Source organism: Symphalangus syndactylus, chromosome 15 (assembly GCF_028878055.3).
Source record: "Symphalangus syndactylus isolate Jambi chromosome 15, NHGRI_mSymSyn1-v2.1_pri, whole genome shotgun sequence".
Lineage (NCBI taxonomy): Eukaryota > Metazoa > Chordata > Mammalia > Primates > Hylobatidae > Symphalangus > Symphalangus syndactylus.
The window spans coordinates 47,070,561-47,092,743 of NC_072437.2; the positions used below are offsets into that span (position 1 = coordinate 47,070,561).

Below are 22,183 nucleotides of genomic sequence, written 5' to 3' on the forward strand. Positions count from 1 at the left end.
GAGAGTTTGTGGGCAAAGAGCACATGCTTAGGGTGCAGATGCAGTCATGATATGCTCTTGGTTCCTTCTGAACACAGAGCACGGTACAATCATCCCTTGCTTTCCGGATGCTTTCTTGTGGGTTTGGGGTTTGTTTGTTTGTTAGCAGGGAGGAAGAAGCGGAACTCTTCTCTGTGCCTTTCTAAGGTAGGTTGTGCCACTCCTCGCGCTGTCTTTAGGCTTTCCTCCCTCAGCCTGTGGGCATCCAGCAACCCACCTCACTCATGCCTTTTGGAGGTCCTTCTGTTCTTCCAGGCAGTGTGCTTGGGCTCTGTCGCCACTGGGCCCACAAGGAAATTCTCTCTTATCCAGCGCCTTGGTTGCAAATCTTCTTCCAGGACCTCCATTTTTGTTTGATACCAGACGGGGGCACCCCTACCGCTAGTCTGTTGGCATGAGGCAACAGCAGTCGTCCACTTCCAGAACACATTTGTCAAGCCCTCCAGTTGGCTCTCTTAAAGCTCCTGAAAACTTTTTCCTAGGGATTCTCATTCTCTCTTTCTCTTCATGTACACTCTCTCATTCTGGCTCTTGCTCTTGCTCTCTCTCAAATTTCCACTGTTTTATAGTCTGGAAGTGAGTGGTAGCTGACACTGGTTTACCCTTGGCATCTGCTACGTGTCCTTCCTTAGGGACATAGAGTTACTTGGCAGTTCTTATGTTCTTATCACCTTTGAGAGAAGACACAAGGACATAAAAGCCCCACTGCAGCATCCTAAAATATTCATTTACTTAACTTCCCTCCTCTAGACTAGAAGCTCTCTAAGGGCAGAGACTTTGGGCACTACCGTGTTCCTCAGCACCTGACATGGTGTCTGGTACATAGTAAGTGCTCAATAAATATTTGTTAGATGAATAAATTCTGTTCTATTTATTCATTTCTAAAATAAAAGCTCTTTTCTTTTCTTTTTTTTTTAGAGACAGATTCTTGCTTTATTGCCCAAGTTGGAACACATTAGCATGATCATAGCTCACTGCAGCCTCAAACTCCTGAGCTCAAGTGATCCTCCCACCTCAGCCTCCCAAGTGGCTGAGACTACATTATGATGGGCTCTTTTTTTTGCTATTTTTTTGTAGAGACAAGGTCTCACTATGCTCGCTATGTAGCCCAGGCTGGTCTCAAACTCCTGGCCTCAAGTAATCCTCCCGCCTTGACCACCCAAAGTGCTGGGATTGCAGGCATAAGCAGGCCTATTCTTAACATGACTGCTGAAAGCCCAAATTAGCCACAGGATGTTAAGAATGGGAGCATTTTATTTCTTTTTGTCACACAATGATTAGCTTTTATATAGGCTTGCACAAATTAGAGAACTCTTCACTATTTTTTTTGTTAGCATGGGCTTAAATAAGGTGATATCAAATGAAATAATTTGACTGACAGAGGAGATTTTAAAGATCACCTAGCTACTTGGCTTAAAATAAGAGATTGAAGGACTTGTGCTAAGTCTCAAGAACAGCTAGTTCTTGGCAGGGTAGAAGGTGGAACACAAAATTGCTCTCAGTTCAACAAGACAGTATGTTCCTTTTACCGAACACCAGGCAGTATCCATACTACCTCAGAAAGTATTTGCAAACCAGATCAAGTTAAGGTTTTTGTTTTGAACATAATTAGATGCTTCTTATTGACAGACCTCATCATTTGTAATTTATCGGAATAGTGGAAATGTTTTAAAAATGTATGACTTTCTTATACAATTCTAACCAAACTGGACATACTGATTATTTGACTGACTGATGCTGAAGTTTACAAAATGATTTTTTTCAAGAGATTTAAAGTAATTATTTGAGATGTAAGTCTGATCCTGGCAAAACTGTATTTCTATAACTTTGCCACCAGTTGCTGTCTTCAGTAAAAGTCTATTTATACCCTGTAACATAGAGAGTTTTCTCTCTCTCCATAGAATTCCTATGGAAATTGCAGCTGGAACTGAAACCCTTCTAAGGCAGTGATGAGTTATCACTAGCTCTTGTAACCTGCTGAGTATATTTCTTATCCCCTCTGTTAGATTATAAGCAATATGTAGACATTTGATCCCACTTTGTATCTTCTTACAGCACCCAGTACAGAATGGATATTTATTAATATGTTTGCTGAATAAATGCACCAACATTTAAAGTCCGTGGAGTTTCTCTCTTGGGGCTACTACTCCATCTTCTTTAAGTATTATATTAACAGTATCTCAGAAAATGTAAATTTTAAAAGTAACAGGAAATCCCTCGGAAATTCAGAATATTTCTTTATAAACAAATTGTCTAACTTTTCTTCCAAGTTTGACTTTTTAAAATCATTTTATGGTATTCCTAGACTTGTCTTTAATATTCCCACTACAGGAATTATTGTCCTTAGCAATAAAATGCACAAAATTTTGTTTTGGACTTACAGGTCTTGCAGGGGATGAAAAGTTACCTTCTCTGGCTCATCACCAAGTTCATGGTTGAAGTCCCTGTAACAAAAGACAGCTTAATGAGAGAAAAATTATACAAAATTATTTAATATAAGTTTTATGTACATGGGAACCATAAGAATTGAATACACAAATAAATAGGAAAACCTGTGTATTTTTAATGCCAGTTTTGGTGTTTTGTTTTGTTTGTTTTGTTTTTTGAGACAGAGTCTCACTCTGTCACCCAGGCTGGAGTGCAGTGGTGCGATCTCAGCTCACTGCAACCTCTGCCTCCTGGGGCCAAACGATTCTCCTGCGTGAGCCTCTCAAGTAGCTAGGACTATAGGCATGCCCCACCAAGCCCGGCTAATTTTTGTATTTTAGTTGAGATGGGGTTTGGTCATGTTGGCAAGGCTGGTCTCAAGCTCTTGGCCTCAAGTGATCTGCCTGCCTCAGCATCCCAAAGTGCTGGGATTACAGGTATGAGCCACCGTGCCTAGCCGCTTAATGCCAGTTTTGATGAAGAAATGGATAGTCATGGAGAAGTGTGATTGAACAAAGGGGGTATGATCCAATGGTAATAAACTGGTGGGGACTTAGCAAGGCCTATTTGTTCACATTATTATCTGTGTCCCTGTGTTCTTGTGTGTTATTTGTGTCCCTGTGTCTTCCAGGTATAGGAAAGGCACCTCTAGAATGAGGGTCTTATGACCTTTTTCAGGGGAGAAGGGACAGGGAAGATGAGAATAATATTCCTGCTTCTACTGTTTTCTCAAATGCTGAGGTGCCATATTTTGGTGTACTGTGTTCTGAACCCCATCAAACTCATACCAGGTTACCGACATTTAATGACTTTCTGAACTCACACTATGCACCAGTTCTTCCATTCAACAATGTTGGAGCAGGAAAGCATCTGATGTGTCTAAGGCACAGGTCTTTTTCAGCTGGGTTTGAATGCTACTTCTTCCTTTTACTGATTTATGATGTTGGCAATTTAATTAGTGTCCCTAAACCTTAATTTCCCCTTTGATAAAGTGGACATGGTAGCAGAAACTATCTCATAGGGTAGTCAGGATGAATAAGAAAATGAGATCTATAAAGCATTGGGCATGTTGCTTGATTCCTACTAAGTACTCAATACAATGTGTTAAAATGTTTGGTCATAATTGTCAGAATTTAACCAATTTCATTATGTTGATTGTACCTTCTTGACCTAAAGGTAATGAATTACAAGAGATTGTATATAAATAATTCCAGATGATATTCTGAGCACCACCGTATATAAGGGATGATGATAGGTTTTTATGAATGTATAGTTTTGTAAGGGAGACCCACATATGCAATCAAGTACAGGAAGGACAATTATAGCCATAGTTGGCAAAGTCAAGGTTCTTATAAATGATTTGCAGTTCAGAGGAGAAAGGGGTCAATTTATGCTAAAAGCTGGTAAAAGACTGGTTCAAAGAGGGCTTCACTGGGGAGGGGACGTAAGAGCTGGGACTTGAAAGGTAAAGAGGACTTGTAGGGGAAATAATAGGAAGAATGGCACTGTCACCCAAGGAATCATGCAAGGAGAAGCTTGAAGGAAAACACAAGGAATGTTTGTTGAGCCTCCTGATGTTCATGGAGTATGGTGGCAGCTCAGAGTTGGAAGGTAGATTGATGGGCAGCCACAGAGTTCTGAATGTCTCACCACAGGACCATGGCCTGTATTCTGAAGACAATCAGAATCCATTGAAGATTTTGGAAGCACCATTCTGGTAGTAAAAGATAAGTAGAGGGAGGGAAAAGATTAAGGAAGAGAAACCATTGAAGTTATGAAAATTAATAGTACAATTGAGGAGTGATGAAGGCCAGAGCCAAGGCTGTGTTAGAGGAAATAGATAGAAAAGTTAGACTCAGACCACAGATGAGACAGCACCTGAGGCACAGATGTCTGTGAGGTGTATGGATAAGATATAAGGAGTGCTCTTGTTTCAGTGACAAGGTAAAGCAGATAATGAGGAAGGAAACCAAAAAAGATAAGGTTTGTGTTTGGGGGAGTGGCCGGAGGAGAGGAGAGGGAGGAGATGATGTTGGTTTGAAAAATGCTGAGTTCAAAGTGTTTAAGAGGAAATCCAACTGGAAATGTTTAGCTAACAGTTGGATATATGAATCTGGAATTCTAGAAAGAGTTAGGTTAGAAATAGAGATGCAGATATGCAAGTCAACTGCATAGAGGTAACATTCGAAACCATGAGAGTAAATGAGAGCACCCTAAAAGAGTATAGAGCTAGAAAGAGACTTCAAATCAAATCTTAGGACGTGACTTCCTTAAAGGATAGTTGCTGGAAGAATAAGCAAAGAAATTTTTTTAAAAATGGAGAACTGGGAGAGGCTGGAGTCCTAAAGTCAGAGATGAAACAGTCCAAAGAGTGAGCTGGGGATAATGTTTCCATGTCCACAGTCACTGCCATAGTTTAGTTCCTCGTATTTCTTGCCTGAATTTCCTGCATGACAGGAAATGCTAGCATGAGTTTTGTAAAATAAAAATGTTGTCATGTCCTTCCTTGGCATAAAATCCTTTATTAATTCTCCATCACCTTCAGAATTAAGTATTTGAGTAGCAGAAAATATCCCTCCAGTATCAACCACTTGCTTACCTTTACATCATCAGTCACCATTCCTCTCCTTTATAACCTAAGTTTTTCTTGAAGTTCTCAAAAATATCTGTTCTTTCTCCTGATCTGACCTTCCAATATGCTTCTTTTGCATGGAACGTCCTCCCCTGACCCAAAAAATCTGTTCACCTTCAAGCCTCAGCTGAGGTGTCATTTGTTTCTATCTAACCTTCCCCACTCCTACTCACACTATTGTGTCCCACACACACACACACACACACACACACACACACAGAGTTGGGATTAAACATCTCTCTGATGTGTTTCCACAATACCCTAAAACAGGAATTGTAGCACTTTAAACTTAATAATAATTACATTTGCAGCTGCAATGACCATGTGCCAGGTATTACACCAAACATACTATACACCACATCACATTTTATGCTGTAAACAAATCTACAAAGTACTTTTGTTATCCCTACTTTACAAAAGAGAAAAAAACCACACTAGCAATGATAGAGTGACAAATGCACGAGATTATGCATCAAGACATTATTTGTGATGGTAAAAGATTGGAGAAAATCCAAACACCTATCGATAGAGGATTGGTTGAATAAATTATGGCATAGACACAACACACAAGGAAATATTATACACTGTAGAAAAGGAATAAGGAGATTTCTTATTACCATGGAGTAATCGCTGAGATATATTTTTAAGTTAAAAAAAAAGCAAGGTGCAGAAAATTTGATAAAGAAAACATTGGAAGGAAAATCAAAAACAAACAAATACAAATGGTTACCTACACCATGAGAGAAGAAACAACGTGAAGGGTACAGGAATACAAAGATTTCTTTGGATATACCTTGCTACACAGTTTCAGCTTGGGAATCATGTAAATAATGTACATACTTTTTAAATTTAAAAGAGCTTTCTCTAAAAATAAGTGAAAATAAATCAATGTAGTTGTATATGAAATTAATAAAATAATATAACAAAGAAAACAATCATGTGACATTAGAATACAATATTTGATTACATCTCCACATTGGAATATTTTCTGAAGACAAATAGAGCTGTAAAAATATGTGAAACTTTGTTCACTAATTTTATTGTTAGTATTAGGTTGGTGCAAAAGTAATTTCAGTTTCTTTGTAATAGTACCAATAGTAATTTTGGTACTAATACCCTAAGATTATATATAAAAATATATACACACATATGTATAGACACACTATATATATATACTTTTTTAATATATACTAACTATACCCAATACACATATATTTCTCTTACACTGAAAACTAAGAATTGCATTGTGTTAGAAAAGAAATAAAAGTATGAAATTAAGTAAATTAGAAAAATTAGTATTAACATGTGTTTTTTTTTTCAAAAATATATATTTCTTAAATATGTTCATGATAAGAAGCAATAAGAACCCAGTAAAATAAATTATGGCCCAATTTCTTTTACTGGCCCCTAGATTTTGGTGCCTAAATATCATTTCCCACAATAGGACCAATAGCTAATTCTAGATCTGAAAAAATATACCAGCTGAGCCTGGGAGCCTTTTTTTGGGCCAGGAAAAGAAGGAAGCAATTAAAGTCCTGTGGAATTATTTAAGAATAACCTAAAGCCAACTTAAAGAGGCTTTCTTTGGAAAGAGATAGAAAAATTGGAGAATCGAAGTGAATTAAGAGCTTAAGAGCAATAATTCCAGTAGCAATGAACATATCTAGCACCTAGATCTTGGTTTCTAATACCATTTTCTAAAAAAAAATGAACCAGAGCTCCTTAGAGAAAGAGCTTATTCAGAACTGAAGAAGGAACTTTATAAGATGAGACTGGAGCATCTAGTAGTGCCAGAAGGTAAGGCAATGTTCACAAACAAACAAACAAAAAATTCACAGCAATAGAAGTATGTCAAATGGACACAGGAACTCACTGAAAGAGTCCCCAAAAGTCAAAGCTGGAACTATTTAAGCAATAAGATAAACAAAGTAGTGACTGATTATAACCTAAAATATGAAATAAATACATTAGCCTTTACTGAAATAAATGATCAAAAAATAGAGACAAATCTCCCATGTAAAAGAATTCTAGATAATTTTGTAATACTCTACCATTAAATGTGGATGACATATGGTGAATTCCTTCCACAGAATACAATATGGAAAGGCAGAAAAAAATAGTGACTTTACACTACAGAAATCTAAAAAACACTGCATCAGCCAGGTGATCAAGGACATCAACAGTCATCAGTTATGTTGATTGCATGTATCCTTGATATGATGTGATGAAATAGAATTTTCCACTTTGGTCTTCCTGTCAGAAATCCATAATCTCAGTATAATCATGAAAAGGATATTAGACAAATTCCACTGGGGAACATTTACAAAATATCTGACCAGTACTCTGTTAAGATTATCAAAAACAAGTCTAAAAAACTCTTACAGCCCAGGGGAGCTTAAAGAGAGACATCACAACCAAATGTTATGTGGTATCCTGGATGGGATCCTAGAACAGAAAAAGGATATCAGGTAAAAACTAAGGAAATATGAATAAAATATGCATTTTAATTAATAATAATGAATCAATATTGTTTCATTAATTGTGGTAAATGATCCACATTAATGTAAGATGTTAATAATAGGGAGAATTGTGTATGGAGTATATGGGAATTCTCTGCAATTTTTTTGTGTAAACCTAAAGTTATGGCTACATTTGATTTACATATGTGAATATATCAAAATCTTTGACTTAATAATGACAAGAGAGAATGAAAAAATACCTGAGACTGGATAATTTATAAGGAAAAGAGGTTTAATTGGCTCACGGTTCTGCAGGCTATAGGAAGCATGATACTGCCATCTGCTTAGCTTCAGAGGAGGCCCCAGAAACTTACAATCGCGGTGGTAGGTAAAGGGGGAGCACATCACATGGCCAGAGCAGGAGGAGCAAGAGAGCAAGGGGGAAGGTGTTATACATTTGTAAATGACCAGATCTCACAAGCACTCACTCACTATCATGAGGACAATACCAAGAGGAAAATACTAAACCATTTATGAAAAATCTGCCCGTACGATCCAATCACTTACCACCAGGCCCCACCTCCAACACTGGAAATTACAACCGAACATGAGATTTGGATGGGAGATCGCAGATCCAAACCATATTAGCCCCACTCATCACTAGTAGAGATAACTAGGGCATTAGTTACTATGAAAACTGACAATTTGAAGAAAAAGAAATAGTCATTTATCTTGCTTGTCTGTATAAATTGTATTTCAGGGCAACCAAATAGTCCTAAATGGTGTGAGGAAGTTATTTTTTTAGATAAATTGTAGCTAACACATGTGGTAGGAAAAATATAATTAGAAACCACCATCATGCAAATCTCAATGAGGTAATGGATTCAAGCAATAATCATCAGTGGATACAATCACTATATAAAAGTAGATTGAAACATTCCAATAAACAATTCTGGCTCTTCCGTTAAAAGTAGAAAATCAAAAATCTGGTTCCTCTTTATCTGCTATAACATGAATCTCACAGAATCTTCTATTAAGTACTCCAGCCAAAAAAAAAAAAAACCTAGACTCTATAAGAGTCTAGAGCTGGCTTCTATTTATAGAAATTATGGGAGATAAAAGAGCAAACTAAGTGACACAAAAGGAAGCAATCAAACAAATCCAAACTGTGGGAAATTCTACAACAAAACAACTAATCCAGTTTCAGTGGTAAATCAATTGCATGAAAAAAAAGAAGAGACAAAGATCAAGGCTGGTAAACAGCTAAAACAATCAAATGTGATTTGTGAACATTGAATTCTGATTCAAACATATCAAATGTAAAAAGACATTTTTAGAAAGTCTGGGAAATTTAGTATGAACTTAGTACTAAATCATAACAAAAATATTACTTTTACATTTATTGTATGTGACAATGGCAATAAGGTTATATAGAAAAAGGTTTGCATGTTGTATAGATGCATACTGAAGTATGTAGGAGTGAAATGGAATGAGATCTGAGATTTGCTTTGAAATTCTTCAGTAAAGTAAAGGAAGGAAGAGAGGTCAGGGAGGAGGAGGGGAGAGAATAAAAGAATGACAGAGGAAGCCCAAATGGCAAAATCTTGCTAATTCGGGAATCTGGGTTATGGCTATAATGAAGTTCATATTGTACTTTTGTCTTTTGTGTATGCTTGAAATTGTCTATTAAAAAATATTTTTTGCCATAGAAACTAATGCTTTAAGCCTCATATCCAGAAATGCAGATGCTGATATTTTTCTGGATTTTTCCCTATCTCAGTAGTATATGACACTCTGCACTGAAATAAATTTTTTTTCCTCCACTTTTATTTTAGGTTTAGGTGGTACATGTCCAGGTTTGTTACATGGGTAAGTTGTGTTTCACTGGGGCTTAGTGTATGAATGATCCTGTCATTCAGGTAGTGAACAAAGTACCCAAAAACTAGCCTTCCAATCCATGGCCCCCTCTAATATCTTTCTTCAAGCAATCCCCAGTGTCTATTGTTCCCATCCTTGTGTCCATGTGCTCTCAATGTTTAGCTCCCACTTATAAGTGAGAACGTGCATTATTATTTGGTTTTCTGTTCCTACATTAGTAGGAACAGCTGTACCCTTGTTGTACCCATGTTGTACCTCCAGCTGTACCCATGTTGCTGCAAAGGACATGATTTCATTCTTTTTTATGGCTGCATCATATTCCATGGTGTATATGAACCACATTTTCTTTATCCAGTCCACTGTTGATGGGCATCTTGGTTAATTCCATGGCTTTGCTATTGTGAATAGGGCTTCAGTGAACATAAGAGCGCATGTGTCTTTTGGTAGAATGATTTATTTTCCTTTGGGTATATACCCAGTAGTAGGATTGCTGGGTCAAATAGTAGTTCTGTTTTAAGTTCTTTGAGAAATCTCCACGCTGCTTTTCACAGTGGCTGAACTAATTTACATTCTTACCAGTAGTGTATAATTGTTCTTTTTTCCCCACAGCCTCACCAGCATCTGTTCTTTTTTGACTTTTTAATCATGCTGCCTGGCATGAGATAGTATCTCACTGTGGTTTTGATTTGCATTTCTCTAATGATTAGCGATAATGAGCATTTTCTCATATATTTGTGGGCCACATATGTGTTCTCTTTTCGGAAGTGTCTGTTCATGCCCTTTGCCCATTTTTTAATAGGGTTATAGAACGAAGCTGGAGGCATCACATTATCCAACTTCAAACTATACTACAAGGCTACAGTAAGCAAACAACATGCTACTGGCACAAAAACAGACACACGGACCAATGGAACGAAAAGAGAACGCAGAAATAAAACCACTCACCTACAACCACCTGATCTTCAACAAAGTCAACAATAACAAACAGTGGGAAAAGGACTCCCTATTCAAGAAATGATTCAGGGATAACTGGCTAGCCATATGCAGAAGATTGAAAGAGGACCACTTCCATTCAGTTTATACAAAAATTAACACAAGATGGATTAAAGACTTAAATGTAAGCCCTTAAGCAATAAAATCCCTAGAAGAAAACCTAAGATATACCATTCTGGACATCAGCCTTGGTGAAGAATTTATGACTCAGTTCCCAAATGCAATTACAATAAAAATAAAATTTGACAATTGGGACCTAGTTAAACTAAGGAGCTTCTGTGCAGCAAAAGAAACTATCAACAGACAACATATAGAAAGGGAGAAAATTTTCACAAACTTTGCATCCAACAAAGGTCCAATATCCAGAATCTGTAAGGAACTTAAACAATTAAACAAACAAAAAACAAATAAACCCATTGAAATAATGTTTTAAGAAAATATATTTTACTGTTAGACAAGTCATTCAGTATATACGAACCGTCACTGAAAATAGAGAACTAGAGTAGGAATTTAATAATTAAGGTAACACACAGGATACAAAAGAATGCAGGCCTTAAAAATCCATTAACAGTTACCTCTCTATTTTTTTCAATCAACAATGTCTTGATTCTCATTTTGTTAAAGCAAAGGATTTGGTCATTATTAATGGATTTAGATGCTAGAGAAAAATTACCAGTTTTACTGTGTATATAATAATCTTTAAAATCTCTGAATAAAAAAAGTATTTAATTATATCTTATTCCTCTACCCCTATCACTTGAAGTACTCACTCTGAAATGACATTAGAGCATCTTTGAGATGGTTTCAGGTAAAGTAACCATCACATTTTTCTTTATCGATCTTGGTCATTACGTCTTCTTGATAAAGGATCAAAAAGCATTTTTTGGTATGTCTCAAACATCCGAATAGTAAATATTCTCTCACACTCTTCAAGTAGGAGTTATACCTAAACCACAAAATAGTTATTTTTCCTTAATGTTAACATGAAATAAGCAGCAATTCCAAAAATGATGAATAACCACAAAATGAAATCTAAGTGTGAGATTTAACATAAGAGAACGTAAGGTATCTTCAGGATAGTTTTCCCAAATCAGTCATGTTTTTTAATGTATTCTAATTCAGGTACTTGCAATTGTGAATACACAACACAAATGTAACTTTCTAAATGCCTTAGGCATTGATGAAATTAGCCACTCATTCTGCATCAATAAATCATTGTTGATTTATTAGTCATATATTGTGCTGCACTTGACAGCTTCCAAAGCTCTTATTCATGCATTAAACCCATTTTCAGCTCACAATAAGCTGTTGAGCACACTCAGATGATTATGCTCATTTTACACCTAAGAAAATGGCTTTACAGAGGATTCGAAACCAGTCTGTGGGTCTGTTGCTAATGGCAATGGGGAAACTGGGACACAAATTTAGAACTTGCAGCCTATAGTTGAATCAGACATACTTTTATAATACCATGATGCTCAACATAAGGAATAGTCCCTGACACAGCTGGGACTATAACACAATCAGAGAAACAGTCTCTTACAGACTCCTAACCTAATTTGTTACAAGCCAAACAAGTGAAATTCTTCAGAATAATACAAGACAATAATTCAGAAGTGGCCCCAAAACAGAGCATAATGCATTTCCAAATGAATGAAGAAGAAAGGCTTACTGACTTACCCATTTTATTGCCAATGTCCTTATCTTTATAAAATATAATAGGAAGAAGGAGATATGTCATATGTTAAGGTTGTTAAATTTCTGTACCTCTTATAAGACACCACTATGGATTCCTGAGTGATTATAATAATTTCTAGAATTGGCAAAATAATGTGCAAGTAACATGTTGTACATTTCTCACTTAGTCCTCAAGACAATTCTGAGAGGTAGCTGTTGTTATTCCCACTTTACAGAAAAAGAAGCTAAATCTTAGATTAAATTAACTTTTCCATGCAAACATAGCTAGTTACTAGAAGTGAAGTCCAGCACTGTCATATGATAAAGTCCAGGGTCCTCACCATAAAACTACGCTTTTCCTCCCCTCTCCATCCCTCTCTGCAAATAGTAGTAACAGTACCATTCCAAAAACAACATAATTATTTTTTGTTTTCTTTAGGTAGAAATCTTCAAATTGAATTATTTATTTATTTATTCAATACATTTGTATTGTGTCTCTTCCATGTGCATAGAAATATATTACATGGTTTCTGCTGTAAAAGATTTGCTTTCTATTTGAGAGGATGACACAAAGAAAGAGAAAGACAGAGAGAGATCGTAGTATAGAACTACTACTACTATTTGTACCACTAATAATAATAATTGCTACTCAACAGTGGAATCTTATTATGTACCCAGCTGGGTTTTTTTGTGGTTTTTTGTTTGTTTTTCTGGGTTTTTTTTTGTTGTTTTGTTTTGTTTTTTTGAGATGGAGTCTCGCTCTGTCACCCACGCTGGAGTGCAGTGGGGCAATCTTGGCGCACTGAAACTTCCGCCTCCCGGGTTCAAGCAATTCTCTGCCTCAACCTCCTAAGTAGCTGGGATTACAGGTGCCCACCACCATGCCCGGCTAATTTTTGTATTTTTAATAGAGACAGAGTTTCACCATCTTGGCCAGGCTGGTCTTGAACTCCTGACCTCGTGATCCACCCGCCTCAGCCTCCCAAAGTGCTGGGATTACAAGCTTGAACCACTGCATCCGGCCCCGTACCCAGATGTTTTAAATGCATATCATGTGTAAATTCATTTAATTCTCACAGTCTTACAATAGTTAGATAAATCAATCATTTATCTGATTGAATATTATGTTGGCTTATGTTTCAAGTTAGCACTAAGATTTCCTAATTTTTGAAATGGTATAATCATAGTTCACTTTCTTATAAATCTGAACCTAAATAGTAATTTTAATGAAGTCATTATAGATATTCTTATTTTAAGTAATTCTCAACTATGTAGTTTTATAAGGTCAATATCAAGTTATTCATTAATTTAATAAAAGTCATTGAATATCAATATATGGACAACTTTAGGCAAGTTGCTATTAAGCTTCCTTAAGTGTGACCCAAGCACCTTAAAGGGGCTTATCATCTAGCAATGTAAAGATCCAACCTGTGTGTATACCATCCCAGATGATGCAATATGCCATTCTCTACTTGTTTCTCGTGCCTCTGCCTCCCTCAGCTACTCAGACGTGTCCATTAATAGCTCCACCAAGTACACTCCAGCCTATTATGTTTCCTAAGATAAACAGAGGAAACGACAGACAGCTGGGCTCGCCACTTGGTAGGTCTTGGTAAATAGTTGCATCCTAGATCTAAATGTTGAGTCATGCAATATATTCATTCACTATGTATTGAGCACCTAGTATGAGCACAGTTATAGGCCCTGAGAACACAGCAGTAAACAAAACAAAGCCCCTGCCCTCATGAAGCAGCATCTTGAACAAAATAAGAGAACAAATTGTGTGGACGTATCCACATATGCACACAAGATAAATAGTAAGTGCAAAGGCCTTAATGGGAACATGTTTGGCCTGTTTATCAGCTGGAGTCATAGCAGGAGGGCAAGTGTTTGGAAGTGAGGCTGGAGTTAAGCAGGAGCATGGTCATGCATATTCAGCTCATGTTGCCTCAAAAGGCCATCTAAAACCAAAGGGGGCATGGACATATGCCAATAATAAGTGCCAGTGTGCAGAGAGGTTCCCAAATAACACCCCAGAGTTTAGTTTTCCCTTAATTTTAATTCTGTGGTCCACTCAATTTCCCCACTCAGAATCCAATCTCAAAACAGTAAATTGGGTATGGAAGCGAGATAGATATATTCTAAAGCCACACAGTGAAGGGAGGAAGGAAGAAATAAGTAATCAATCCGGTACTGTTTATTTAAAATCAGGGATCCATCCTTCAAGTCTGCATAGCCTAAATGGGGTTCAAATATCCTGCTTATCTCTTATTTCTTTTTTCCTATATTCTAATATTATTCAGTATAAATCTCTAATATTTATCTTTCTTCCCTACCCTAAACCACTGTGTTTTATTCATTTTACTCTGGGTTAGTTCCTGATATATGAAAGGTACTCAATGAATGCTTATTGGATTCCTGACTTAATTAACCAATTAAGACACAAATCAGATGTAGGCTGTGAGGTGCAGAGCTGAAGTGATCTCACAATTACAGCACTCTCTATTCATATTTTTGTCATCCTTGTACCTGGGACTAGACTTCTACCTTGTTTCTTCCTCTGTCATTTGTGTAGTTACTTTAGCTTGTAGTTCAGTTCCTTTACAGTCCTGGAATTGCACCTTAAAACCCAGCTGTTAATTATGAACTGAAAGCCAGCGAATTTTTTTTACTTATGTGTTTATTTATTTTACTTTAAGTTCTGGGATACATGTGCAGAACATGCAGGTTTGTTACATAGGTATACAGGTGCCATGGTGGTTTGCTTCACCCATCAACCCTTCATCTAGGTTTTAAGCCCCACATGCATTAGGTATTTGTCCTAATGCTCTCCCTCCCTTTGTCCCCTACCCCTTGACAGGCCCCCTGTGTGATGTTCCCCTCCTTGTGTCCATCTGTTCTCACTGTTCAACTCCCACTTATGAGTGAGAACATGCAGTGTTTGGTTTTCTATTCCTGTGTTAGTTTGCTGAGGATGATAGCTTCCAGGTTTATCCATGTACCTGCAAAGGACATGATCTCATTTCTTTTTATGACTGCATAGTAGTCCATGGTGTATATGTACCACATTTTCTTTATCCAGTCTGTCACTGATGGGCATTTGGGTTGGTTCCATGACTTTGCTATTGTAAATACTGCTGCAATAAACATATATGTGCATGTGTCTTTATAGTAGAATAATTTATAATCCTTTGGGTATATACCCAGTAATGGGATTATTGGGTCAAATGGTATTTCTGGTTCTGGATCATTGAGGAATAGCCATACTGTCGTCCACAATGGTTGAACTAATTTAAATTCCCAGCTACAGTGTAAAAGCATTCCAATTTCTCCACAGCCTCATGAGCATTGGTTGTTTCTTGACTTTTTAATAATCGCCATTCTGACTAGTGTGAAATGGTATCTCATTGTGGTTTTGACTTGAATTTTTCTAATAATCAGTGATGTTGAGCTTTTTTTCCATATGTTTGTTGGCTGTGTAAATATATTTGTTGGCCACATAAATCTTCTTTTGAGAAGTGTCTGTTCATATTCTTTGCCCACTTTTCGATGGGGTTGCTTGTTTTTTTCTTGTAAATTTGTTTAAGTCCGTTGTAAATTCTGGATATTAGCCCTTTGCCAGATGGGTAGATTGCAGAAATTTTCTCCCATTCTGTAGGTTGCCTGTTCACTCTGATGATACTTTCTTTTGCTGTGTGGTAGCTCTTTAGTTTAATTAGATCCCATTTTTCAATTTTGGCTTTTGTTGCAATTGCTTTTGGTGTTTTTGTCATGAAGTCTTTGCCCATTCTTATGTCCTGAATGGTATTGTCTAGGTTTTCTTCTTTACATTTAAGGCTTTAATCTATCTCGAGTTAATTTTTGTATAAGGTGTAAGGAAGGGGTCCAATTTCAGTTTTCTGCATATGGCTAGCTGGTTTTCCCAGCACCATTTATTCAATAGGAGATCATTTCCCCATTGCTCGTTTTTGTCAGGTTTGTCAAGGATCAGATGGTTGTAGACATGTGGTGTTATTTCTGAGGCCTCTGTTCCGTTCCATTGGTCTATGTGTCTGTTTTGGTACCAGTACCATGTTGTTTGGTTACTGTAGCCTTGTAGTATAGTTTGAAGGCAGGTAGCGTGATGCCTCCAGCTTTGTTCTTTTTGCTTAGGATTGTCTTGGCTATACAGGGTCTTACTTGATTCCATATGAGATTTAAAGTAGTTTTTTCTAATTCTGTGAAGAATGTCAATGGTAATTTGATAGGAATAGTATTGAATCTATAAATTACTTTGGGCAGTATGGCCATTTTCACAATATTGATTCTCCCTATTCATGGGCATGGAATGTTTTTCCATTTGTTTGTATCCTCTCTTATTTCCTTGAGCAGTGATTTGTAGCTCTCCTTGAAGAGGTCCGTCACATCCCTTGTTAGCTGTATTCCTAGGTATTTTATCCACTTTGTAGCAATTGTGAATGAAAGTTCATTCATAATTTGGCTCTCTGTTTGTCTATTGTTGGTGTAAAAGAATGCTTGTGATTTTTGCACATTGATTTTGTATCCTGAGACTTTGCTGAAGTTGCTTGTCAGCTTAAGTAGCTTTGGGGCTGAGAGGATGGGATTTTCTAAATACAGAATCATGTAGTCTGCAGAGACAATTTGACTTCCTCACTTCCTATTTGAATACGCTTTATTTCTTTCTCTTGCCTGATTGCCCTGGCCAGAACTTCCAAACTATGTTGAATAGGAGTGGTGAGAGAGGGCATCCTTGTCTTGTGCCGGTTTTCAAAGGGAATGTGTCCAGCTTTTGCCTATTCAATATGATATTGGCTATGGGCTTGTCATAATATAGCTCTTATTATTTTGAGATATGGTCCATCAATACCTAATTTATTGAGAGTTTTTAACATGAAGGGATGTTGAATTTTATCAAAGGCCTTTTCTGCATCTATTGAGATAATCGTGTGGTTTTTGTCTTTGGTTCTGTTTATGTGATGGGTTATGTTAATTGATTTGCATATGTTGAACCAGCCTTGCTTGCTAGGGCTGAAGCTGACTTCATTGTGGTGGATAAGTTTTTTGATGTGCTGCTGGATGCAGTTTGCCAGTATTTTATTGAGGATTTTCACTTCAGTGTTCATCAAGGATATTGGCCTGAAATTTTCTTTTTTTGTTGTGTTTCTGCCAGGTTTTGGTATCAGGATGCTGCTGGCTTCATAAAATGAGTAAGGGAGGAGCCCCTCCTTTTCAATTGTTTGGAAGAGTTTCAGAAGGAATGGTACCAGCTCCTCTTTGTACTTCTGATAGAATTTGGCTATGAATCCATCTGGTCCTGGACTTTATTTGGTTGGTACACTATTAATTACTGCCTCAATTTCAGAAATTATTGATCTATTCAGGGATTCAACTTCTTCCTGGTTTAGTCTTGTAGTATATACGTGTCCAGGAATTTATTCATTTCTTCTAGACTTTCTAGTTTATTTGTGGAGAGGTATTTATAGTATTTTCTGATGGTAGTTTGTACTTCTGTGGGGTCCGTGGTGATATCCCATTAATCATTTTTTATTGTGTCTATTTGATTCTTCTCTCTTTTTTTCTTTATTAGTCTAGCTTGTGGTCTATCTATTTGTTAATTTTTTCAAAAAGTCAGCTCCTGGATTCATTGCATTTTTGGACAGTTCTTCATGCCTCTGCCTCCTTCAGTTCTGCTCTGATCTTAGTTACTTCTTGTCTTCTGCTAGTTTTTGGATTTGTTTGCTCTTGCTTCTCTAGTTATTTTAATTGTGACGTTAGGGTGTCAAATTGAAATCTTTGTAGCTTTCTGATGTGGGCATTTAGTGCTATAAATTTCCCTCTTAACACTCCTTTAACTGTGTCCCAGAGAGTCTAGTATGTTGTCTCTTTGTTCTCATTGGTTTCAGAGAACTTCTTGATTTCTGCCTTAATTTCATTGTTTACCCAGGAGTCATTCAGGAGCAGATTGTGCAATTTCTATGTAGTTGTGTAGTTTTGAGTGAGTTTCTTAATCCTGAGTTCTAATTTGAATGCACTGTGGTCTGAGAGACTGTTTGTTATGATTTCAGTTCTTTTGCTTTTACTGAGGAGTGTTTTACTTCCAATTATGTGGTTGATTTTAGAATAAGTGTGATGTGGAGCTGAAAAGAATGTATATTCTCTTGATTTGGGGTGAAGAGTTCTGTAGATGGCTATTAAATCCACTTGATCCAGAGCTGAATTCAAGTCCTGAATATCCTTGTTAATTTTCTGTCTCGTTGATCTAATATTGACGGTGAGGTGTTAAAGTCTCCCATTACTACTGTGTGGGAGTCTAAGTCTCTTCGTAGGTCTCTAAGAACTTGTTTTATGAATCTGGGTCCTCCTGTATTGGGTGCATATATATATTTAAGATAGTTAGCTCTTCTTGTTGAATTGATCCCTGCACCATTATGTAATGGCCTTCTTTGTCTTTTTTTATCTTTGTTGGTTTAAAGTCTGTTTCATCAGAGACTAGGATTGCAACCTCTGCTGTTTTATTCCCCCTCAATTTGCTTGGTAAATTTTCCTCCATTTCTTTATTTTGAGCCTATGTGTGTCTTTGCATGTGAGATGGGTCTCCTGAATACAACACACCAATAGGTCTTGATTCTTTATCCAATTTGCTAGTCTGTGTCTTTTAATTGGGGCATTTAGCCCATTTACATTTAAGGCTAAAATTGTTATGTATCAATTTGATCCTGTCATCATAATGCTAGCTGGTTATTTTGCACACTAGTTGATGCAGCTTCTTCATAGTGTCATTGTGTTTTTGCAATGGCTGGTGCCAGTTTTTCCTTTCCATATTTAGTGCTTCCTTCAGGAGCTTTCACAAGGCAGGCCTGGTGGTGACAAAAATCCCTCAGCATTTGCTTGTCTGGGAATGATTTTATTTCTCCTTCACTTATGAAGCTTAATTTGGCCGGATATGAAATTCTGGGTTGAAAATTCTTCTCTTTAAGAATGTTGAATATTGGCCCCCACTCTCTTCTGGCTTGTAGGGCTTCTGCAGAGAGATCCACTGTTAGTCTGGTGGGTTTCCCGTAAGTGACCTGGCCTTTCTCTCTGGCTGCCCTTAACATTGTTTCTTTCACTTCATCCTTGGAGAATCTGATGATTATGTGTCTTGGGGTTGATCTTCTCATGGAGTATCTTTGTGGTGTTCTCTGTATTTCTTGAATTCGAATGTTGGCCTGTCTTGCTACATTGGGGAAGTTCTCCTGGATAGTATCCTGAAGTGTGTTTTCCACCTTGGTTCCCGTCTACCATCTCTAAGTTCAGTCTTTGTACATAGTCCCATATTTCTCAGAGGTTTTGTTCATTCCTTTTCACTCTTTTTTCTCTAATCTCGTCTAATGCCTTATTTCAGTAATTTGTCTTCAATCTCTGATATCCCTTCTTCTACTTGATCGATTTGGCTATTGATACTTATGTATGGTTCACGAAGTTCTTGTGCTATGTTTTTCAGCTCCATCAGGTCACTTAAGTTCCTCTCTAAACTGGTGATTCTAGTTGGCAACTCCTGTAACCTTTTATCAAGGTTCTTAGCTTCTTTGCATTGGGTTAGAACATGCTCCTTTAGCTTAGTGGAGTTTTTTATTACCCACCTTCTGAAGCCTACTCCTGTCAATTCGTCCATCTCAACCTCCATCCAGTTCTACGCCCTTGCTGGAGAGGTGTTGAGATCATTTGGAGGAGATGAGGCATTCTGGCTTTTGGAATTTTCAACATTTTTGCCCTGGTTTTTCCTCATCTTCCTGGATTTATCTACCTTTGATCTTTGAGGCTGATGAACTTTGGATGGGTTTTTTTTTTTTTTTTTAGGGTGGGAAGGGGTCTTTGTTGTTGTTGTTGTTGCTTTCTGTTTCGTTGGTTTTTCTTCTAACAGTCAGGCCCCTTTTCTCCAAGTCTGCTTCAGTTTGCTGAGGTTTCACTCCGGACCCTTTTTGCCTGGGTATCACCAGTGGAGGCTGCAGAAAAGCAAATATTGCCGCCTGCTCCTTTCTCCAGAAGCTTCATCCTAGAGGGGCACCAGCCTGATGCCACCCGCAGGTCTCCTGTATAAGCTGTCTGTCGACCCCTGTTGGGAAGCCTCTCCCAGTCAGGAGACACAGGGTCAGGGACCCGCTTGAGGAGGCAGTCTGTCCCTTAGGAAAGCTGGTGCGCTGCCTTGGGAAAATATCTCCCTTGTCAGGATCAGCCGCTCTCTTCAAAACTGGCAGGCAGGAAAGATTAAGTCCCCTGAGCCTGAGACCTCAGCTGCCCCTCCCTCCAGGTGCTCTGTCCCAGGGAGGTGACAGTTCTGTCTGTAAGCCCCTGACTAGAGCTGCTGGATTTCCTGCAGATGCCTTGCCCAGTGAGGAGAAATCGTAGAGAAGCAGTCTGGCCACAGCCACTTTGCTGTGCTGTGGTGAAATCCACCCAGTCCAAATCTCCCAGTCTCCTTAGCACTGTCAGGAGAAAAAAGCCTATTCAAGCCTCAGTAATGGTGGTTGCCCCTCCCCCCACAAAACTCAGTGGTCCCGGGTGGACTCCAGACTGCTGTGCTGGCAGTGGGAATTTCAAGCCAGTGGTTCTTAGCTTGCTGGGCTCTGGGGGAGTGGGAATCGCTGAGCGAGATCACTTGGCTCCCCGGCGTCAGCTGTCTTTCCAGGAGAGTGTACAGTTCTCCTGTCTCACTGGAGTTCCAGGCACCATTGGAGTATGAAAAAACTCGGGCAGCCCAGTGCTTGCCCCAACAGCTGCCCAGTTTTGTGCTTGAAACCCGGGGCCCTGGTGGTGTAGGCTCAAGAGGGAATCTCCTGATCCGCAGACTGAAAAAATCCGTGGGAAAAGCATAGTACCCCTGGCAGGTAGCACAGTCCCTCACAGCTTCCCTTGGCGGGGGCGGGAGGTTCCCTGGGTCTGTGCACTTCCCACGTGAAGTGACTCCCTGCCCTGCCCCTGCTCACTCTCCGTAGGTTGCGCCCACTGCCTAACCAGTCCCAATGAGAAGAACTGGGTACCTCAACTGGAAATGCCGAAATCACCTGCCTTCTGCATTCGTCTCACTGGGAGCGGCCAACCAAAGCTGTTTCTATTCAGCCATCTTGGCCCCTCCCGCCAAGCCAGCTAATTCTTAGCAACCATTCTTACAGAGCGCGAAGGCATATATTTTTATTTCCAACCATTTGGCAAGTGGGCTTGCCCTATTCAAAAATGTCTCAAATCCATTGCAATACCACTAGACTTCAAGGATGGAAGTTAACCAAAAGTCTAAGTGGGACTTCTTACACCATCTAAAACATGCTTGATCTTCACATGTTCTTTGGACACCAAGCTTCAGACCATCACTGCTGTTTGCCATGTCAATATGTCTTTCTCTCCTATAACTTAAAAATTGAGATCCCTAGCAAGCCTCAGCATCTTCTTTTCCAATGTTTACTCAATGCAGAGGAATGCGCACATGCAGGCAGGTCCTTGAAGGATGGATAGTATTTTGAAAATGGACAGATAGATCAAGATTTAAAGGTATTAGAGAAACAAAAAGTGAGCAAAGATATAGAGACAAAAATGCAAACTAATTCCTGCAGGAAACAGAAAGTATTCCTGTTTAGAGCATAAGTTTAATTTCAAAGGTTAGACTGAAATGATCAATAACATATGAAAACAGATGACTATACATAAGCTAAATCCTCATATGTAGGAAAATCATGCATATTAATACAAATTACTTTCAAGATGGAATGTTCAAACACAAGCATATTAATACAGTTTATTAAATAAGGCAACAATATGGCAGGGAAACAAGCCCCCAAACTTGCCACTTGCCCCATGAAAGGGATGCAAATTCCCCACCCACTGGCCAAACCTGTGACTGTTGGGACTGGACTCACCCTCCCCATGGCAGGGTTTCAGTGTAGCAGCAGCTGCCTCTCATCCAAGCATTCTGCCAGAGGCCTGAAGATCATCCTAACCTGACCTATTACGGCTGGTGCATGCACGCATATTTGGAGGGCCTAAATGCAAGCTTGCCCAGTCCAACTCTGCCCAGTTTCGTCCACCTCAAAACATAGTATTGGAT

At 38.3% G+C, this 22,183-nt stretch overlaps 1 long non-coding RNA gene across 2 annotated transcripts in view; it reads right to left on the reverse strand.

Moving 5' to 3' along the window:
- Positions 1–22,183, reverse strand: part of LOC129464078 (uncharacterized) — a 120,259-nt gene that overhangs the window by 43,068 nt on the left and 55,008 nt on the right. For both annotated transcript variants that reach the window (XR_010115925.1, XR_008651421.2), the window contains exon 2: positions 2,421–2,483. This is a non-coding gene — a long non-coding RNA (uncharacterized lncRNA). The remainder of the gene's footprint in view (positions 1–2,420; positions 2,484–22,183) is intronic.